Source organism: Eschrichtius robustus, chromosome 7, assembly GCF_028021215.1.
Source record: "Eschrichtius robustus isolate mEscRob2 chromosome 7, mEscRob2.pri, whole genome shotgun sequence".
Taxonomy (NCBI): domain Eukaryota; kingdom Metazoa; phylum Chordata; class Mammalia; order Artiodactyla; family Eschrichtiidae; genus Eschrichtius; species Eschrichtius robustus.
In genome coordinates this window covers 125,186,978-125,208,410 of record NC_090830.1, presented here as the reverse complement: position 1 = coordinate 125,208,410, position 21,433 = coordinate 125,186,978, and positions in this window count along the sequence as shown.

The following is a 21,433-nucleotide window of genomic DNA, read 5'->3' as shown; positions in this document are numbered from 1 at the left end:
AAATTTTAATTGGCACCAGATTTTAGAGGTGACATTACACTGACTCTATGATTGCTCTCATGTCACCCATGCCCAACCAGGAGCTTCTCTGTCTAAAGTCCACAAAAGCTGCCAACATCATGTCATGGTGGTTTGAATTTACAAACACTTTCTCTCAGCAATCACAAAGGCCCATCCAGAAATATTTATTAGTAATTGTATTTGCATCTATTAAACGTAGATTGAGAGGATTTTATTTTAACAAGATTTTATTTACCAACTAATTAGAATGACAATTTATTACAAGTATGACAATAATTAACTTAGAATTAACAGAATAGTATAGCTTTTCTGGTTGTAAGAAAAAAATAAAATCATTTTTCTCCCCCGCTATGGGCCTCGTTTTGCACAGCGACTTATATCAGTCACTGTTATTAATTTCACATTTTAATTTACTCTTTATTTTCCCAGACATTTGAATTCTGCTGCTGTCAATTTCACAAAGGTCTTTTAAAGATAAATTCGCTATGTATCAAAAGCAGTTGTTTAAATAAGCATTTGATTCTGACAGCTTTGCTCTTGATACTTTTCATAGCAGCAGCTAGGAGAACATTTTACCATCAGTCATGGTTTTCTTTGTTATGCTTTCTTTTTTTCCTCCAATCAAAGTAAATATGTTCTTACAAACAGCATTACCCTAAAAAATTTTCCTCATGTTTAATGAATGTGACCCTCAGTACAATGAATAACAACAAAGCAATGAAATCCCGATTTTCCCTAAGAGACAAGAGAGTTATCACAGTATTTCACTCATATATTAGTCAATGCTGTCTCAGTATTATTCTTTTGTCAAATGTCAAGTTAATAAGAAAATAAAGCTTCTTCACTGGTATGATGATTTTATCGTTAGCAGGCCAAGCAAAAACTTATTTAAACTTGAAAATACAATGTTTAGAAAGCACAAATGCAACTAATTATACATTTCCTACCTCCAACATTTTCAAAGATAACTTCATTCTTCCCATTCTTCCATTAAAAAAAAATCTGTTGTCTTAAGATAAAAGGGCCACAAAACTCCGAGACCTAATCCCTGCTTCAGGCTAATGACAAAAAATATTTTTCATTTTTAGTTCACGTCTTGAAAAAAATTCCCTTGACAGAAAATGCTCTGAACTAGACTCTGAAAGGCAAATGTATTTGCTTCATTTAAGTTTTTCAGGATGACAAAGGAGAGAAGAGGAGTCAAGAAGAAACATGAAAGTTGAACTAAAATATATCTGCTTCAAATATTAAAATATTTTTTAGTATAATGAACAACTTTAAATATCAAATTTCATACTATAAATAAATATTTGAATGACAGAACACCTTATCCTTCTACACCCAGGATTAAAAACCATATCATATTTATTTCTAATCATGTCACTGAACTGCTACTGTTTTCTGGACTTCAAATAAATGACTTATTCATAATAATGAGACACAGTTATGTATGATTGATTGGTATGAAATAGAAAGGGACTTTGTCCTCAGCATAGATTAGAACAGGGCCTGTCTAGTGCATGCTGTCTGTCTATCTGCAGCTAGCCAGCTGAATTACTGATTGCCCTTCTGGTAAAAGACTCAATAGATTTTTCTCAGCATAATTTCTACTCTACAATAAATTACCAAATCTCAATTGACTCTGTTATAGAGTCATTTCTAGATTCCAGTTCATTACAATACAATGACTTCAAACTTATCTTGGGCTTTAAGAATCTCATCATGGTTTTTCAAGTTTCAAGAGAAAAAAGATAGGCAATGTGCTCCTCAATTTTTGTTACTTTTACGGAAGAAAACACTACTATTGATAAAACAATGAGTACTTTAGAAATCTTCCTGACTGTACACACTTTAAAACTTTTCTTTTTCTTTGCTTTTTCCTCCCATTTCAATAATTAGGCCAGGGAATAAAGAAAGGGATTTCTAGTCCAGTGGTCATGCTCTACATCCTATAATTTTGTTGCTGTTTTTCCCCTAGCCAAATAGCTCCATTCATCAGCAGGAAAAATATGCAGCAAACTATCTATACATCCTAGTATTATCCCCAGTGGAAGGCTGATAATTAGGAAGTTGCTTCTGAAAGAACTTCCACTAGAGTGAAGAACTATGGTGGCATGCCAGGAACCTCAGAGATGTATCAGTGTTACTCTGGGTTAGTTAGGCTTTGGTTATAACTAAGCATAGGGAAAATTTAGTGAATTTATTTAATGAATGAGCATTCATTTAAAAATTGCCTTTTTATATAGCCAAAGTCTTACTTCCAGAGTAAAGTCAGTCTGAAACACACTTTTACTTAGATAATTTCAGTTATTTTTCCTACTTAAGGGTTTTATGAATGACTAATTCTTAAAAAAAACTAAAAACAGACCTAATCTGCTGATATACTGACAGTGTAGTTTCGTACACTGCAATTTCTATTGATCGTTGTATTTCCTTTTTTCAGTGAACTTGTTCCTTTGATTACATTGATTCTAATCGCCCCAGTTATTTTGGTTGGTATTACACGAGCAGTGCACTGTATTACTCTACCATGCAGTGCTAAAACAATCATTCGATTGTTTGAAAAAAATAGTTTAAATCTTAAAATACGCATTTTAAGCATTTTGAAATAATGAAAATATGTAATGAACCTCCCCTTTTGTCTCAAATTCAATTCATATGAATTCTGATTCATTATTGAATATTAATCTAGATATTCTATATGATGTGAAGACATGACAAGACTGTTATATCAGTAAGAGTTTATTCTGCATATATGCCATTGTGTGTTAGCTGTGAAAATAACTGGGAGATCTCTAATTCACATTGATATTTTAGCTACAAAACCAATAATGAACAAAAATTACTGTGAAAAAGGCTTTACATGTAAACTTAGCCTGCATATTAATGATGTGATACACATTTAATAATAAATATTCAGAAGACTTAGAACTTAGAATGTGGTTAGATAAATGGACTAAAATAAGACAGAACTGAAGTCATGACTAATCCCAGTAACCATTTCCCACTCTGCATTTGCATATAAAATAGACTGCAATTCTCTGGTACTATTCATTTTTTTTTCTTCTTAAGCAAAAGTAATTTACTCTTAAATATTTAAAGAATCAAAATAAAAATAACTTCTGAAAATGCAAATTATTTAAACAGATGGCAATTGGTACACATCTCAAAGGAGAGTTTTAACTTTACTACTTTTTTAAAAAATAAGGATGTAAAGCAACCTATACAAAAAGCTATGCCCAAATAAGACTTGATTTGAAACAAGACTACCTTAACATTAATAGATCTAAGACATTTGTAAACATCTTATATTTGATATTAAACTAATTCAACTAGAATCATAAAAGAAAACATTTGCACTCAGTACTTTGAGTTATATCCTTAAAGTAGCTTTTGTTCCCCTCCCCTGCCTACCACAATTTAGGGCCTTGTTGAATAGTTTCAATATACTTTTTTAAGAAACAGGTGAAAATACACCTTTCTTCCTAGTTAGGACTGCTAACAGCAGAAAGAGATGTGATGTTGGAAATTTGGTGGCAATATCATGATTGATCCAAACATAAGTACACTGTCTTCAGTTGCAATATTTTAGGCCACCAGCAATAATGAATCCTGATGGCCATAAGGAGACTATGTACCTCCCCGAGTAGATGACTTATTTCATTCTAACCAACACTGGCATTAGGAAGAAAACTGGCAGCACAGAGTGCTGGAAAGTGGCTGCAGGTGTCCCAGACTTAAATCTGTAGACACATTTAGAGAAAAGTGGAGAAAACTGGCTTCTGTAGATGAAAGGCCTCAGAAGGCCTCTGTCAAAAGACATCTTATGATTAGAGAAGGAATAAAATGAAAGTAAGCATCTTTGTTGGTGCAAATGGCACTGACAAAATTGAGTCAATAATCTGAGCTTTTCTTCCTACACTTGTTTGATTGGATCTGAGGTAAAATGCGACAAAGAATGAACAACATCAGAAAGTACAGATCAGCTTAAGGGTCGGGGGGGGATATAAGAAGCCCGAGAACACAATATCTGTTTCTCCTTTTTTCTTCCTTTAGAAATACAATCAAACCACATAAAAACCCTTAAGTTTCAGCAGGTAACAAGACCAAAAAATTATTTTTTTAAAGTGCTAATATATCAATTCTAGATATCAACAACTTTGAACATTTTAAACCTCACGTTTTCCACAAGAAATGGGTATCATTCATGTATCTACCACAAAGATTTGATACTAAGATGCTTTGATCAAATCTTAGATAGCTGATCACTTCTCTACAAGTTATTTGTTTCCTGAAGATCTTTCTGTGCCAATGTCTGAAATGAAAACATACAATTATTCATGAGAGAAATGAAATTCTTAATAAAAGAATTACATAAAATTCATGTAAATTTAGCACAACAATAACTCTGGGCATTTCTAAATTTTACTATTGAAAGTTTTTATAAATATATAAACCCTATAAAATATAAATCCTAACATACCTATTGGATAATCTTAAATAAGAAAATATTTCCAGAAAATAAATATGGAAGAAAATGTAGTGTATTAAATTAAAACTATGTTTTAACATACTTCAAAGCTAGCTATATATGTCTTCTATTAAAATAGAGCATGACAAATACTGTGTTCATTTTATAAACAACCAGAGTAAGAGGTTAAAAGCAATCTGAAGTGCTCCCACACAATCTGAAAATAAGTTTCCAATAATTGAATCCAAAGTTCTTGAAATCATAAAAATTTGTAATAAGAAAGTTTTAGGATCAAATATAATCAAAGTATAATTTATGCCTATCAAAAACAAAAAGCTTTTAAGCATTATGATAGTTAAGCTTCTGCAGTGCATTAATCCTCTAATAACAGTTTCAGTCAAGGGGATGTTGTGAGGTCAGGTCTGAATTTTTTTTAACTTAGTTTGAAATTGTACATATTCTCTTTATATATTGATATAACTTGCCTTATGCAGCATCTAATTCTCCAAGACTCAAAACATTTCACAGATTTATATCATGACCTTAGTTTTGTTTGTTGTTGCTGTTTTGTTTTTTTGTATCTAGTGCAAATAAATGTGAAAGCACAACACATTCAATGAGATGTATTCCAGTAAAACCATTCTTACCAGTAAGTAAAAAAAGGGCTGAACAAAAGTTAAACAATCAATTATGGCTTACCAACTGCAAAAATTCTATTTCTGTTTGGAGAGCATCATAAATACTTTGCATGTCATCTTCCTTATAAAGTTCTAATTCTTTTTTAAGTCTGTTTTAAAGGAAAAATTCACTCTATTAATTAGTTCATTAGTAAACTTTTATAATAATTCTTTATTACATGAATAGTGCCAGATTTGCAGCTTCTATTATCAGAATTTCAAGTTAACACTTAAGAATTTGGAAAGAAATTTTAATTCTCTATAATTCTGTAAGGAACTAGCCATTAAAATTAGTCTAGGAAAGATAATTGGAGGAACAAGAATTTGAAAGAAGAAATAAAGCTATCTCGTTTTTCAGGTAATTTGAAAACATACTTGGAAAACCCATGAATCAGTGATAAAACCAACTCAAACAATAAAATAATTCAGTAGGGTGACAAGATACAAAATTAGCAAACAAAAATAAGTAGCCTTCATTGTCACCAGCAATAATTAACATGACTTTTTCATGGATAGGACACCATAAAAATGTTAACTATCCCCAGTTAAATAAAACTTAATTTGATCCTAATAAAAATACTAACACTTTTTTCCCCTGGTGCTAGGCGAATTTGATTCTAAAGTTCATATGAAAAAAGAAAAAGAACATTCTAGAAAAACCCTTGAATTTTTTTTTTTTTTCTCCAAGAAAGCCCCGAAAAACGAGAAAACAAAGAAGGGTAACTAGCCCTATGAGATATTAAATCATACCATTAATCCTTCATAATTAAAAGAGTGCAGTACTGGCATATAAATAGAGCAGTGGAACACAGAAGACAGAAATAGCTTAAAAGGGACAAGTGGACATTTAGCATATGCTAAAGAAGCTTCCTCAAACCACTGTAAAAGACTGACTTTTTAATAAGCTGTGTTAGAAAAACCGGATAGCTATGTGCTATGTGGCTATAAATGGATTGTCAAAGCTAAAATTCGCTCTGTATCTCACAGCATACACCAAAATATACTCTAACTGGATCAAAGATTTAAGTGTAAAAAATGAAACTATCTAAGGACAAAGTGAAAGAATAGGGAAATTCCTTTATAAGCTGGTGGTGGCCAAGAACTTTCTCACTATGGCTCAAAATATAAATGAAATATGAGTATTCAATTCAATTACATTTAAAAAATTGCATAGCAAAACACATAAGTAAAGTCAAAAGATGACAATCTGAGAGAAAATACTTGCCACATACATCACAGATAAAAGTCTAATCTCTCTAATATGTAAAAGGACTTTAAAATCAAGGGGAAAAAAGACCAAAACTCTGATTAAAAAATGGGGGAAAGTCATAAACAGTCACTTCACAGAAAAAAGTATAAAAATCATCCCTAAACATTTGAAAAGTGCTTAATATTACTCATGATAAAAATATGGTCAATTTCACTCATAATAAAGACTTGAAAATTTACTACACAGGGATATAATTTCTCATCTATCAGATTGGTAAAACTCCAAAAACTTGATAACACACTTTCTTCATAAGGTTGTGGATAAACAGCTGTACTCAGACATTGATGGGGGAATTTAAAATGGTTAAACTTCAAAGGAGGAGAATTTGGCAGTATATAACAAAACTACATTTATATTTTTCTTTTGACTTTGCCATTCCACATCAGTAATACACCCTATAAAAGCAAACAACATATGCACAAAGTTATTGTTGCATTATTATTTGTAATCACAAAATATTGTAAATAACCTGTGTCCATTCTTATGAGACTGGTTGAATAAACTATAGCACATCCATATAATGGAGTATTATACAGTATAAAAAGAATGAAGATAAAGATGAAAAGAAACACAGAAAGGATAAACCAGTAACTAGTGAAAATGGTCACCTACAGCAGTGAGTGAAAATGGGGTGGAATAGATATGTAATGAAATGAAACTCATCTGGGTATATCTTTTTTATATACTTCTGACTTTTGAATCTTGATGATTATTTACATATTTGACAAATAAAATTAAATAAATAAAGTTGAGGAAAAGACCATAAAGTTTAACACAAAATAACAGTTGAGTTAAATACAAACAGAAACAAATAAGCCTAACTGTTTTTCAAATTTATAATCACAGATAAAAATAAAAAAGAATTAATTCAAGTAATTTTCAAACATAGTAGTCTATAACCCTCAGTGGGATATGTTGTAAGGCAATAAGAATTATAAAGGAATCTTAAATTTTATTTACTACTTTTGTTGTAGTGAAGGTACACAGCTAGTAATTCTAAAATTATTTTACAAGATTGTAAGAAATGGATAATTACATTGATGTTGTTAAGAACCAGAGTTTTCACTAGAAGAAGGAAGATATACATAGAAAATGGAGGCAAGAGGAAAAAAAAAACCCTGTCATTTTGGATTTGAATGGAAGGAATCAGTATAAAAAAAATCATGATTTAAAAAAATGGTATTTTTATTTCTGTCCATTTAAAGTATTCAGAAGCAATGACACCCAGTAGTAACAAGCACATCTAGCATGCTAATCTTAGTTTCTAAAACCAGTACCAACTACAAGATACCAGGACTCCTTGAAATAATTGGTCCCAGGGCTGAGGTAGGTATTATAACATACAAAGTGAGCCTAGAATATTTTGTTGCACAAGAGGGAAGGAAAGTGACCAAAAACTGATGGGAACATGTCAAAAGACACAAAAATTGAGTTCAAGGGACTGCCTCTAGCCAAATCTGGGACAATTTGAGCATCAAAAATAGTGACAATAATGTATTATAACACATGAAATAAAAAAGAAATCCATGAATCCATAGAAAATCTTAAAAAGGAGAAATTGAAAGGATGGGGTAAGAGGAAGGGGAACTTCTGTCTTTTTTCCCCCCAGAATTTTACTAGCTAATAAAAGAAGAGGGAATTCCATTATTAGAAAGTTGCCACTTTGCAGCCACCAGTGTAATAACTGACTCAGGGAAGAATCATTAGTGGACACTAAAATGATCGCATGAAAAGTTATTGGGAAAGAGGCTATGCAAAAGGTCTCAGGGTCATCCCCTATATCACTTAGTAAATATCCATGGAAAAGAATATTTTCTCACTGGAGAAATCTGACAGACACAATCTTATCTAAGGGATCAAACCTAACATAACTGAAAATGAAACAAACTGACATTATATACCTTCTGATGCAACGCTCTGAGGACACAATATTACTTATATATTATTCTTGTCCAAAATTATTTAACCTGAATCTAATCTCAGAGGAACAGATAAATCTAAATTGAAGGACATTTTACAAAACAACTGGCCTAGACTCTTAAAAAAAAAAGAAAATGTAACTATAAAGAATGTACAAAGAACTCATACAACTCAACATCAAATAAACAAACAACTTGATTAAAAAACAGGCAAAGGATCTGAACAGACATATTTTTTCCAAAGAAGACATACAGATGGCCAACAGGCACATGAGAAGATGCTCAACATCACTAATCACCATGGAAATGCAAATCAAAGCCACAACGGGCTATCACCTCAAACCTATCAGAATGGCTAAAAGACAAAAAATAACAAGTGTTGGCTAGGATGTGGACAAAAGTGAACCCTTATGCACTGTTGGTGGAAATGTAAATTGGTACAACCACTGGAAAACAGTAGAGGATTTTTCAAAAAATTAAAAATAGAACTGCCATATGATTCCAAACTTGCACTCCTGGGTATTTATCTTAAGAAAATGAAAACACTAATTAGAAAACATAGATGCACCCCTATATTCATTGCAGTATTATTTACAATAGCTAAGATATGGAAGCAACCTAAGTGCCCATCAATAGATGAATGGATAAAGAAATTGTAGCGTGTGTGTGTGTGTGTGTGTGTGTGTATATATATATATATGTATATATATATATATATATATATATGTGTATATATATATATATATATATATACATATATATATATATATATATATATATTCAGCCATAAAAAAATGAAATCTTGCCATTTGCAACAACATGGATGGACCCAGAGGGTATTATGCTAAGTGAAATACGTCAGACAGAGAAAGACAAATATTGTATGATTTCACTTATATGTGGAATCTAAAAAAACAAAACAAATGAGCAAACATGACAAAACAGAAACAGAGTTACAGGCATGGAGGTAGTTGACAGACAGGAGGGCGATGGTGGAAGGAAAGAAATAGGTGAAGGAGATTTAGAGGTACAAACTTCCAGTTGCAAAATAAATGCATCACAGGTATGGAATGTACAGTGTGGAGAAAATAGTCAATTACTATGTAATATCTTTGTATGGTGACATAGCATAACTAGACTTATCGTGGTGATCATTTTGATACAGAAATATCAAATCACAGGAAATAATAAAGTACTGTAGGTTAATTATACTTCAAAAACAAAGAAACTCATAAAAAAAGAGATCAAATTTGTGGTTACCAGAGGCAGGGGTTGCAGGGAGGGGGAACTGGATGAAAGCAGTCAAAAAGTACAAAATTCCAGTTATAAGATAAATAAACACCATGGATATAATGTACAACATGACAAATATAATGAACACTGCTGTATGTTACATATGAAAATTGTTAAGAGACTAAATCCTGAGTTCTCATCACAAGGAAAAATTTTTTTCTATTCTTTAATTTCACATCTATATGAGATAATGGGTGTTCACTAAACTGTGAACCATTTCATGATGTATGTAAGTCAAATCATTATGTTGTATACCTTAAACTTATACAGCGCTGTATGTCCATCTTATCTCAATAAAACCGGAAGAAAAAAGATAAAAGGAGAAATATAAATGTAGACTGTGTATTAGATAACAGTACTGTATCAACGTTAAATTTATTAAGTATGTTAGTTACATTGTGTTGATGTAGAAGAATATCCATGTTCTCAGGAGATACATATGGAAGTATTTAGGGATGAAGTGTTGTTATATCTGCAACTTAACCTGAAATGATGCAGCAAGATAGATGAATAAAGGGATTTATAGGTATGCACTGAACTATTACATTTTTTTATAAATTTAAAATATTTCAAAATGAAACTTAGGAATAAAAAGTGCCCTCGCCCCAAAATGAGAAAATACAGTGAACAATTTTATGCCATAAACTTGAAAACTTAGGTGAAATGGACAATATTCTAGTAAAATATAACTTTCAATATTTATCTAGAAGAAATAGAAAGACTGAATAATACTATAACTTAAGGAAAATCAAATAACTGGTCCAAAAGTTCCTACAAAGAAAACACTAGGTCCAAGTGGGTTTAGAAGTCAAACCTACTAAAAAACATCAAAATTTCAAGGAATAGATCATCCTAATCTTATATAAAATCTTCCAGATAATAGAAAAAGAAATAATATCCCATCCCCGTATTCATTTTATGAGACCCGTATTGTCTTGATACTGAAACCATACAATAGTACAAAAAGAAAAAAAATCAAGTCAATCTCATTCATAAATATAAACGCAAAATATTAAAATATTAGCAAAACACAAGAGCAGTATGCCAAGAAATATACACCATGACCAAGTTGAGTTATCCCAGGAATGTGAAGATAGTTTAATATTTGTATATTCATAAGTGCTATTCACCACATTAACGGATTAAAGAATAATATGTAAGATGTTCTCAATATATGCAGAATAAAATTTTTTATAAAATTTAACACCCATTCAAGACTAAAAAAGAAAAAACCAAACTCTTAGCAAACTAGGAAAAGAAGACAATTGCTTTAATCACATGAAGTATATGTACATAAAACTCTCAACAAAACATTCATAATAGGAAAAAAAAATGAAAGCTTTCCTTTTAAAATCAGCTACAAGGTAAGGATCCTCTCCATCACTGTTTTTATTCAACATTGTATTGGAGTCCCAATCTACCGCAAGAAGACAAGTAAAGAAGTTAAAGTTATAGTGACTATAAAGAAAGAACAGGGACTTCCCTGACGGCACAGTGGTTAAGAATCTGCCTGCCAATGCAGGGGACACAGGTTCAAGCCCTGGTCCGGGAAGATCCCACATGCCGCGGAGCAACTAAGCCCGTACGCCACAACTACTGAGCCTGTGCTCTAGAGCCCCCGAGCCACAACTACTGAGTCTGCATGCCACAACTACTGAAGCCCGTGAGCCTAGAGCCTATGCTCCGCAACAAGAGAAGTCACTGCAGTAAGCCTGTGCACCACAAGGAAGAGTCGTTCCCGCTCACCGCAACTAGAGAAAGCCCGTGCACAGCAAAGACCCAGTGCAGCCAAGAATAAACAAATAAATAAATTTAAAAAAAAGAAAGAACAAAACTGTTTTATACAGATGTCATTGTAGTGGATGGTTGGCTGTATATACAACTATATTCAGTATTCCTCCCTATAGGATGCTACATTTCTGCCCTACTGATTTAGAGTTTGGCCATATGACTTGTTTTCGCCAATAAAACATAACCACATGTAATTTTTTTCTCTTCTGAGCAGAAGCTTTAAGAGCAGAGGTATGCTTCATCATGATCTCTTTTATTTATGCCGTGAAATTGTCTATATCCCAAATAGGGTCTGCTCCTTCACACTTGGTCACAGAATAAAGATGAGGAGGAAAAGTGTGGCTAACTCTCGAATGACATGTAGTATGAGCAAGAAATTGTTGTAAATCACTGAGATTTGGGGGTTGTTAGCCTCTGAAGCATAATTTAGTCTAAGTCCCGGAAAAAAAATATTAAAAAATAATTAGAAAGTTACTAGGAATTGAGCATCAGTGGCCACTAACATCCAAAAAAAAAAAGAGAGAGAGGGACTAGGCATAATAATCCTTCAAATAAAAAAACAGACCATCACCTTTGATATAGTTTTGTCAAAAAATTTCAGCCTGAATTTGATAAAGCCTCTAGATTCAATTATCATTTTACAGAAAATATAAGTGAAACGAACATATTTAACCATACAGTGGCAATATAATCACCAACAACCAAAATGCTGGAAACTATAAAGGATAAAAAATTTAATTTCCTCAACAAATAAATTACAAGTTAAAAAAACAAAAAAGAAGGAGGAAGCTTCTAGATTAAAAGAGATTTAAAATATCAGCTGCTTGTCATGGGTGGACCTTATTTGGAACGTAATTCACACAAACAAAAAATGACATTTATAAATAATTGGAAATATGAACATTGACTTGATATTTGATGATATCAATTATTTGCTGTCAATTATTTTATGTGTAATAATGGACTCTAGTTATTTTTTTAAGTCCTTTTTTTAAGAGAGACATAATAAGATAATAATATGATGTGTATGATTTGTTTCAAGTACTATAAGAGACAAATGAATAGAAATATAGGTGAAACAAGACTGGCCATATATTGATAACTGTTAAAGTTGAGTATAAGTATATAGGATTCACTATATTTTTCTTTTTTACTTTTGTATGTGCTTTAAATGTTCTATAATAATTTTTTTAAGAAATAGAGTTTAACAAAGATAGTGGCCAAAAAGTCAACATAACAAAAATCCGTTATATTTCCATGCACCAGCAATAAACAGAACATTGATGTCATTAAAAAAAAAAAACACCATTTACAACATCTAAAACTACAAGATATCTAAAAATAAAACCCACAAAAGATGTGCAAGATTGATAAACAGAACATTAAAAAATTTTATTAAAAGATTAAATAAGACAATAAATCGATATATCCTAAGTTTATAGATGGGAAGTCTCAGTTTAACAAAGATGTAAAATCTCTCAAAAGTGACTACAGAATGAGTAGAATCACAAGAGATTTTCATGGATATGATAAGTTGGTTCAGAAATGTGTATAAAAAGCAAAGGGTCAAGTATAGCCAAGACATTCTTGATGAAGACAAAGAAGGATAAAGGGAGGTATGCTGCCTTACATCAAGATTCCTTATAAAGTAACAGTAATTAAATAGTTAAAACTGAATAGTATGCATTTAGTAGTAATTAAGACAGTTTTGAAAGAAATGAATAAATTGACCAATGAAAAAGAATAGGAAATAGAAACTTGAAATAGATCCATAAATATATTATTTTTTTTTTTATAAAAGATGTGGTATTGTAGATCACTAGAGGAAGGAGAAGCCATTCAATAAATGATGCTGGGACAACTGGTTAACAGGTGGAAAAAACATGTATCTTACTGTGAATGTAAACAAAAATCAATTCCAAATAAACTAAAAACCTAAATATGTAACACAAACCTTAAAAATTATTAGAGAAAATATAGGAGAATAACCTTCTGATCTTGGGTAAGGAAAGAGTTCTTAAAAAAAAGACAAAAATGATAACTATAAAAAGAAATGACTGATAATTTCAACCACAGTAAAAGTAGGAAATCTATTCAAGCACAAATGCATAAAGAACACCAAAAACAAGCAAACAAACAAAAAACTTCTTAAGTTGGGAGAGGATATTTTCTATGCATAACAGACAAAATCCAGAACTGTTAAAAAACTAAAAATAAAAAAACTTCTGGAAATCAATAAGAAAAAGAAAAATTACCCAAACACCCAGTGGCAAAATAATTAAGAGGCATTTTACAGAAAAGGAAACACGTGGCCCATAAACAGATGAGAAGGTAACCAAACACACAGGTAGTCAGGGCAGTACAAATTAGCCACAAAATACCATTTTATGCCCACAAGATTGGCAAAATTTAAGAAGTCTGAAAATAAAGCATTGAAGAGAACGGATATCAATGGGGAATTTTATAATGTGCCAATGGAAGTATAAATTGGTTTAATCACTTTGAAAGATAGTTTGTTGCTATCTTGTAAAGTTCAACATTTATATGCCTTATACTCAGCAATTCCACCAGGCATATATCCTACAAAAACTCTTGCACATGTGCACAAGGATGATCAAAACAACACTGTTTGCAACAACAAAAACTGAAAACAACCCAAATGTGTATTAAAAAGGGAAAAAAATCTGGCATATTCACATATCTACACTCAATAACATGGACAAAGTTTAGAAACGATGTTGAATAAAAAACAAGGCCCACAACTCAAAAACAAGCAAAAATAACCAATATATTATTTTGGCATGCATATAAATGACAGGTAGATCACATATATACATACATGATATAAATTTTAATAAATCATAAAGTAACAAAGAAAATTACACATAAGCAGAAATGAAGCAAGTAAGTCATATCACACACACACAAACACACGAAAATGAAACAAAATGTAGGACAGCAATTACATCTGAGGTAAAGAAGGGAGTGTGGGTTAACAGAGGATCCCATAGCAAGATATTGGTAATGTTCTAGTTTAGTTCACAGGTGCTCAGTATATTATTATACTTTAGAACTTACATATAGTTAGGGAAAAAAACATAATAGTTATAAGGATGGATGGAGAAACAATACCTCATATATGTAAAGTTCATTGTCTTCTGAACTTGTAGGAATTTAATAGTGAATAAAAATTCTGAAGGAATGCTCAAGTTGGAAAGATAGAACAAGTTATTAATTTGGAGCATTAGATGTTTACACAAGCATAAAATCCCTTGTAATAAATATTTTTAAAGAGTAAGTGGAAAGTTAAATGGAGAGTTACAATATACTGTAGATGCTGCTATGCAATGTACATAAGGTTTCATTTTAATATATTTATCTTTCCAAATACAGTGATAGGGATCTTTCTTCCCACCATACCATCAATACTTGCCCTGTCCCCTTTCAGTTCAAATGGACTACAGGTCTGTAAGAGCTCTCAAGCCCATCAGAATTGGATGGTGACCACTTCCCCTTTTAGTTAGCTAACGATAAGGATGAGAGACTACTGAAATTAAGGACGGCATTTAGAATGAATTATAGGAAGTATCTCACTATTCAGCATATAATCAAGCTGTAGAATTTAGATCTGCACTTAAAGAAAAGATTACTGTTGCTAGCTTTAAAAGAGGCTAGATGCTAATGGTATGAATATTAATGTATTTGCAGCTAGGCCAAAGCTATATAATGGTAAGCAGATCTCATGCTTCAGTGCATAGACTGATTGCGTACAGGAGTCAAGAAGAACTTCCTTCACCTACTGCACAATAGCTAAGGGCAGTGTGCACTGTTATTGCCACCTTTCTCCAAATCATCAGATATTGATGAGGATGGGCCAACATTGCTAGTTAGTTTAGCAAAATGTATGTTCCATGTATTTTTATGATATCCTGCACCATTTCATTTTTTTGTTACCTCTAAGTGCCATAGAAAAGCCTTAACTAAAAGAACACTCTTTTTAGCTATAGAAATGTAAAAAGTACTATTTAATTAGAAAGAAGGACAATTTTCACCCAAAGTCCTACTACACAAACTCAGTGCTATTAAAATTTAGGTATACTTTGCCTAGGTCTTTTGCTTCTATGTGATAGTGATTATGTAATCTTGCCTCTTAGTTTTTTTCTTTTGCTTAATGCTATCATATACATTTCCCCCAGTTAATTACACATGCCAATTAATACCATTTAAGATAAATATATAGTAGTCCAAGTGGTTACACCACAGTTAATCATTCATTTATAGTACAGCATTTAAGTTGTTCCTATTTTTATTCTACTATAAATAACATTTCTATGGACACCTTTGTACAGAAAGCTTCCTCTGTAATTGGAATTATTTCCCTTGGGATAGAGCTCATAAGTGGAATTATTGCATTAAATGGCATAAACATTTTAAAGATGCTTACAATAATTTGCATTCATCAAATTACATTCCAAATATATGCAGTGTATACAGCCACAGCAATGGATGAATTATCTCTGTACCACACTGTTGCCAATTTTGATTATGGTCATTTAAGTATGTCTTTCAAAATCTGATAGAAAATTGATATTCAGTAGTTTTAATCTGTACTTAGTTGATATACTGATATAACTGAATTACCTTGTCTTATTCATCTTGGTATCTCTAGAAACTTGCATAGTGTATGGAACAAAGCAAGTGTTTAATACATGTTTGCTGGATGAATACATGAATGAAAAACTATTGATTTTTAGTGTCTTCTTACTGACTTTTTTATCGGTTAATTGTTTGATAAACTGTTATCCTTTGTCATAAGTACTAAAGATTTCACCCAGATTATCATTCAATGTTGATGACATTTTTGACACATGGAATTTTAAATCTTATGTGTTAAGTCTATTAATCTTATCCTTTTTGGTTTCCTTAATCACACTAAAGGTTTAATAAGCAGTCCTTCCTACTTTTCACTTCTTTCATGGCTTGATTTTTAAAATATTATTTCTCTATAGTAATTCATATGAAAATTATTTCAGTGCCATTTAAACACAAAATACTCCTTTTTAAAGATATATATGTCATTCTCTTTCATACCCAATTTATTTCTGAGAGTGGGTTTGAAAGTTGATTGTGTGAAAGTAGAATTTCAATTTTCTAATTATGCCTTCCTTCAGTCCAGGCCACCAGCAGACAGGTAGGAACTTCCACAGGTGTGTAAGGCTGAACTTGAGAGGTCTACTGAGAAGGCGGTAAAAGAGAGAGGGGTCCTACCAGCATCTCCGTTACTCCAAATCCTGGGTTGGGTGGCATCTCCTTTTACCACATATTTTCTATTATCTTCCTCTTCCCCACACCAAAAGGGGTTGTTTGTAAGGGTAAACATATGAAAATGAAAAAAAAATCTGCATAATGATATCAAAGATACAAATGAATTTTGGAAATGATTAATATCATATATGGCTCATATAATAAGCAAAATTACTTCAATGTTTGGTACCTTTGCAAATATGCACATTTATATCAGAATATAACATTTAAAATAATCAACTGATTTCTACCATAAAAATTTCCCTTGTATTTACTTAGAAGCTTTAATAACTACAGCGTGTGCCGAGAATTCACAAAACAGGGGATCTCTATTAGCTTGAAGGCTACATAATCAATGCTGTAGAGGCACTTCTGTTAGTGAATAAATGATGAAGTTTTACCAGAAAAGATGCAGAGTCAACAGAAATATTCAACAAAATACATAGCTAAGAATGATCCTGGAATTAAATGGGGATTTTCACATCTTATAAATGTTAAAAAAAAGAGACAGATGATATGGGTTGGCTACATACACATAATTTTTGACTAGTATTTTCCAGAAGCTTTAGAACTGAGATCTTGTTACACTTGTCCACTTTGAGTTCATTCCTGTTGATAACACAGAGTACTGCAAAGTAAGTGTGCATTATTTTCTCAATATAGACTGGATAACAATTCTTATTACTCTGCTAAATGATGATTATCCTAAATAATGTTACACAAACACTCCCACAAGTATTTAAGGATACATTTATAAAAGTGTTTCTAATTATGAATATTTAAGAACTCATACATCCATCAGTGGAAGGAAGGTTACAAAATATGGCATCTCCATACACTGGCATTAAAAGGAATAAAGTTGATTAGTACGTATTAATGAGAAATGTCTGTATTTTCTAAGTAATAAAGCAAACTACAGACCAGTACGTGTGATCCTATCTTATTGCTAAACACACACGTGCATGCGTGTGCACAGGTGTATGTGTGCTTGCAAACTCTGAAAGGATATATGCAAAACTTTTAACACTGGTTACACCGAGGCTGGAGAAAGACAATGAGAAAGGAGACGGATGTTTTACATTTTTGTAATGTTTGAGTTTTTTATTTAATCAACATAGCCTACTCTCATAATTAAAAGTATCTATACATATTTGGTAAAATAAAAAATACATACGTATGTAAATATACAGATTTTTCTGTGTATCTTTTAGAGAGGTTAGAAGCATTTTAACATCATCATGTGCTTATACCTTCTTATAAATCTAAGGACCATCAATGTGACCTCTATGACCAACTTAACTGGATGACCTTCTCACTGAAGAGGCAACAGCACTGATTTACTACTTCATATAAATGCATTTAGAGTCTCTCAGTAGCCGGTGTATATTAACTTTTGTGCTGTTTCCATTGCAAACATGCTGTTCACAAAACCACTCTATCTTCAAATGTTCAGAAAGAAAATCCCATGCTGTTGACTTTGTAGCTTCACTCTGAAACAAACTTCCTGCTGTATTAAACAAGCATAAACATTGGTTATAAAAAGTGTAAAACCATTCTAAGAAGAAGTGTTGTAGGTAACAAAAATGCCTGAAATGTTTCAAGTTGTCTGGTATGTTACTATTGCAGTAAATAAAAAGTCATGATGAAGAACTGTATTTTGGTGACCCTGGTGTTGAGTAATAATAAAAAATAATAGGTGTTGGGAGTTTGAAGTGGTCCAGTATATAATGCTATTCTTTCCTACCTGAATTCTGCCCATCTGAGAAATAAGGAAGGTCAAGATGTCAAGTTTGCTACTAATATAGCAGAGACTGGAGAATGTGGCTTATATCTGCATGCAAAGGATTTACTAATACTGAACCCCAGAATTAGACTAATGTAACTCACACCATTAGAGACAGAATTGGATGCCACAAGCTTTCTTTCGTGGAGTCCTATCACTGTAAAACTTAAGGGATAGAGGAGCAGAGTGGAACATACACTCTGAGGCAGGCCGTACTCCAGAGAGATAAGGAAAAGAAAGCTGGGCTTCGGTTTATCCTTCCAAACTCACCAATCAGACTGAATCACTCCTCTTCACCTTAGAATAAGAAAGAAGGAGTTCTAGGGGGGGACAACAAGGAGGGTTAAACCAGTAAAGCTTTTTCTTCATGGAAGAAAAAAACCAGGAGTGGAAAGAAGAATTCCATGGGGCTATCTCAGGGGTTAATATGTACCATGTCTTTGCAAATAACATTGAAAATAGATGAGGAACTTTTATCTTCTTTGTAGTAAAAATAAAATATGTAGACTCAATCACTGGAACAAATATTTATTAAACACTAAGTGCCCTGGACTATGTTAGATTCAGACACTGATAGAAAAATGAAGAAGTAGTAGAGGGAGTTCCCAGTTAAGTGGGAGAGATTGATACACATAAATATCGTCGAATATGATCAATGATATAACAGAATTATAAACATATTCTCTATGAACACAGAGAAAGGAACAGTAGAGGAACGCTTTCATAATTTATTACGTTCATTTATTCCTTCATTTATTTATTCAATACCTACTATATGCCAACCTCTGTACCAAGGTATTAGACCATGAGTATACAATGGTAAACAAAGTAGACAAGATCTTTCCCCTTACTGAGCACATGATGAGATAGACATAAATAAAATAAAGCACATAAATATGTAATAACAAAATGGAATCTGTGCTATCAAGGAAAAAATACAGTGTGTTATTAGGACAAACAACAGGTTGTAAAATTTAGATCACAGGGATCCTTCTCTGAGGAAATATTTCAACTGAGATCTAAAGGATAGGGCATGTCCCACCAGGTAGGAGACAAGCAGGCAAGGGGCAAACAGATAACTTGAGGAGAAAGAAAGGCATAGATAAAGGTCTTAGGTGGAAGAAAGCTCGGAGTGCTTGAGGGAGCAGAGTGAGAAGGGGACCATGGTTGAAAATAACATCAGGGAGGTGGTCATATACCATTGATGAGTCATGGATTTTAGGATGATTTTAATAAGGGGGCTGACACTATTCAATTTATAATGCAATGAAGGTTGCAAGAGTGGATGATGGGAAAGCAGAGAGAGATTGTTACTGTGATCCAGGTGAGAGAGAGTAGTGGCTAGAACTAGGATGGTAGCCATGGAGACAGAAGTGGAAGGATTCTAGAAATATTTTGGAGGTAAAAGCAACAAAACTTGGTGATGGACGGGGGTAGGGTGAGAATGATGAGATTTCTGAGCACATCAAACATGCCTGCTACATTTTGGGTTTACTCAGGAAAAATGACATGTGAGCTAGGCCTTGAAGACTAAATCAGATTTGTAACTAATAGAGAAAAAAGAGAAAGATACAGAGGTGTGAAGTCCTGTGGCATATTTGGAATTCCACAAATAGTATTCTGATGTGCTAGTAGAATAGAGTATGTGATAGAAGTGCAGGGAGAGAGCACAGATTATGCTTTTGTTTGTTTAATCAGGGCAGCATCACTTCAGATCTATTTCTATGTTTATATTAAATTCTTGGGAATTCAGAACTGGAGCTTAGGAAGGAGGGATTAGTGACAAAGATTTGGAAATTATCTATGGATGATAACTCAAACTTTAGACCAGATGAGGTAGCCCATGGAGAACACAAAGTAAGAAGACAATCAGTGACTAAACTTTAGGGAGCCTCTGCACTTAAAGGACAGGCAGGAGAAAAAAATGAGAAAGAAGCCTGAAAGGCATGAAATTCACATGGATAGTATGAAATAAAAATGAAATCATAAGTAATTATACAATTATAATTATGTCTAATAATTACAGAGCATTTACTGTGTACCAAGCACTGTTGTAAGGGCTTTGTATATATTAAGACATTTAATTTTTGCTAGAGTCTTGTGAGGTAGGGCCATTATTAACCTCATTTTATAGATGTAGAGAATGAGGCATAGACCAGTTAAATTGCTTGTCCAAGGTCACTAACCTAGTAAATAGCAGAGCTGGGATTCAAAAGTGTTTGCAATCTTAACCTCTATGCTTACTGCCTCTCAAGACCCTGAGATTTAACATTTCTGTCCTCCCTGGACTATGCGAAAAAACTAGCTTGGTCTGTTATACAACCCTCAGGGACGCTTCTTAGAAATTAACACAACCTCTGGTTTAGGTATTAATCATAGCAATATTCTGTAAGTTAGTTGCTTTAACATGTGTTAATTAATGAGCCCACACTCTTCACATTAGAATCTTTTAAATAAACAAACATCTTGTAATTTATAAATAGGGGAAGATTACCTAAAGCAGAGACCATTCAACTGTTGTGAATATAAAGTACTGGTTCTCAACCAGTACTTTATATTCACAACAGTTGAATGGTCTCTGCTTTATGTAAAATAGATAGCTAGTGGGAAGCAGCCACACAGCACAGGGAAATCAGCTCCGTGCTCTGTGACCGCCTAGAGGGCTGGGATAGGGAGGGTGGGAGGGAGACGCAAGAGGGAGGAGATATGGGGATATATGTATATGTATAGCTTATTCACTTTGTTATAAAGCAGAATCTAACACACCATTGTAAAGCAATTATACTCTAATAAAGGTGTTAAAAAAATAAATAAAGTACTAGTTCTCTCCATTAATGGATGGCATTAAGTTAGAGTCCAACAGGCAACCTGGACATGGCAGATTAACTTTATAAAAACATAATC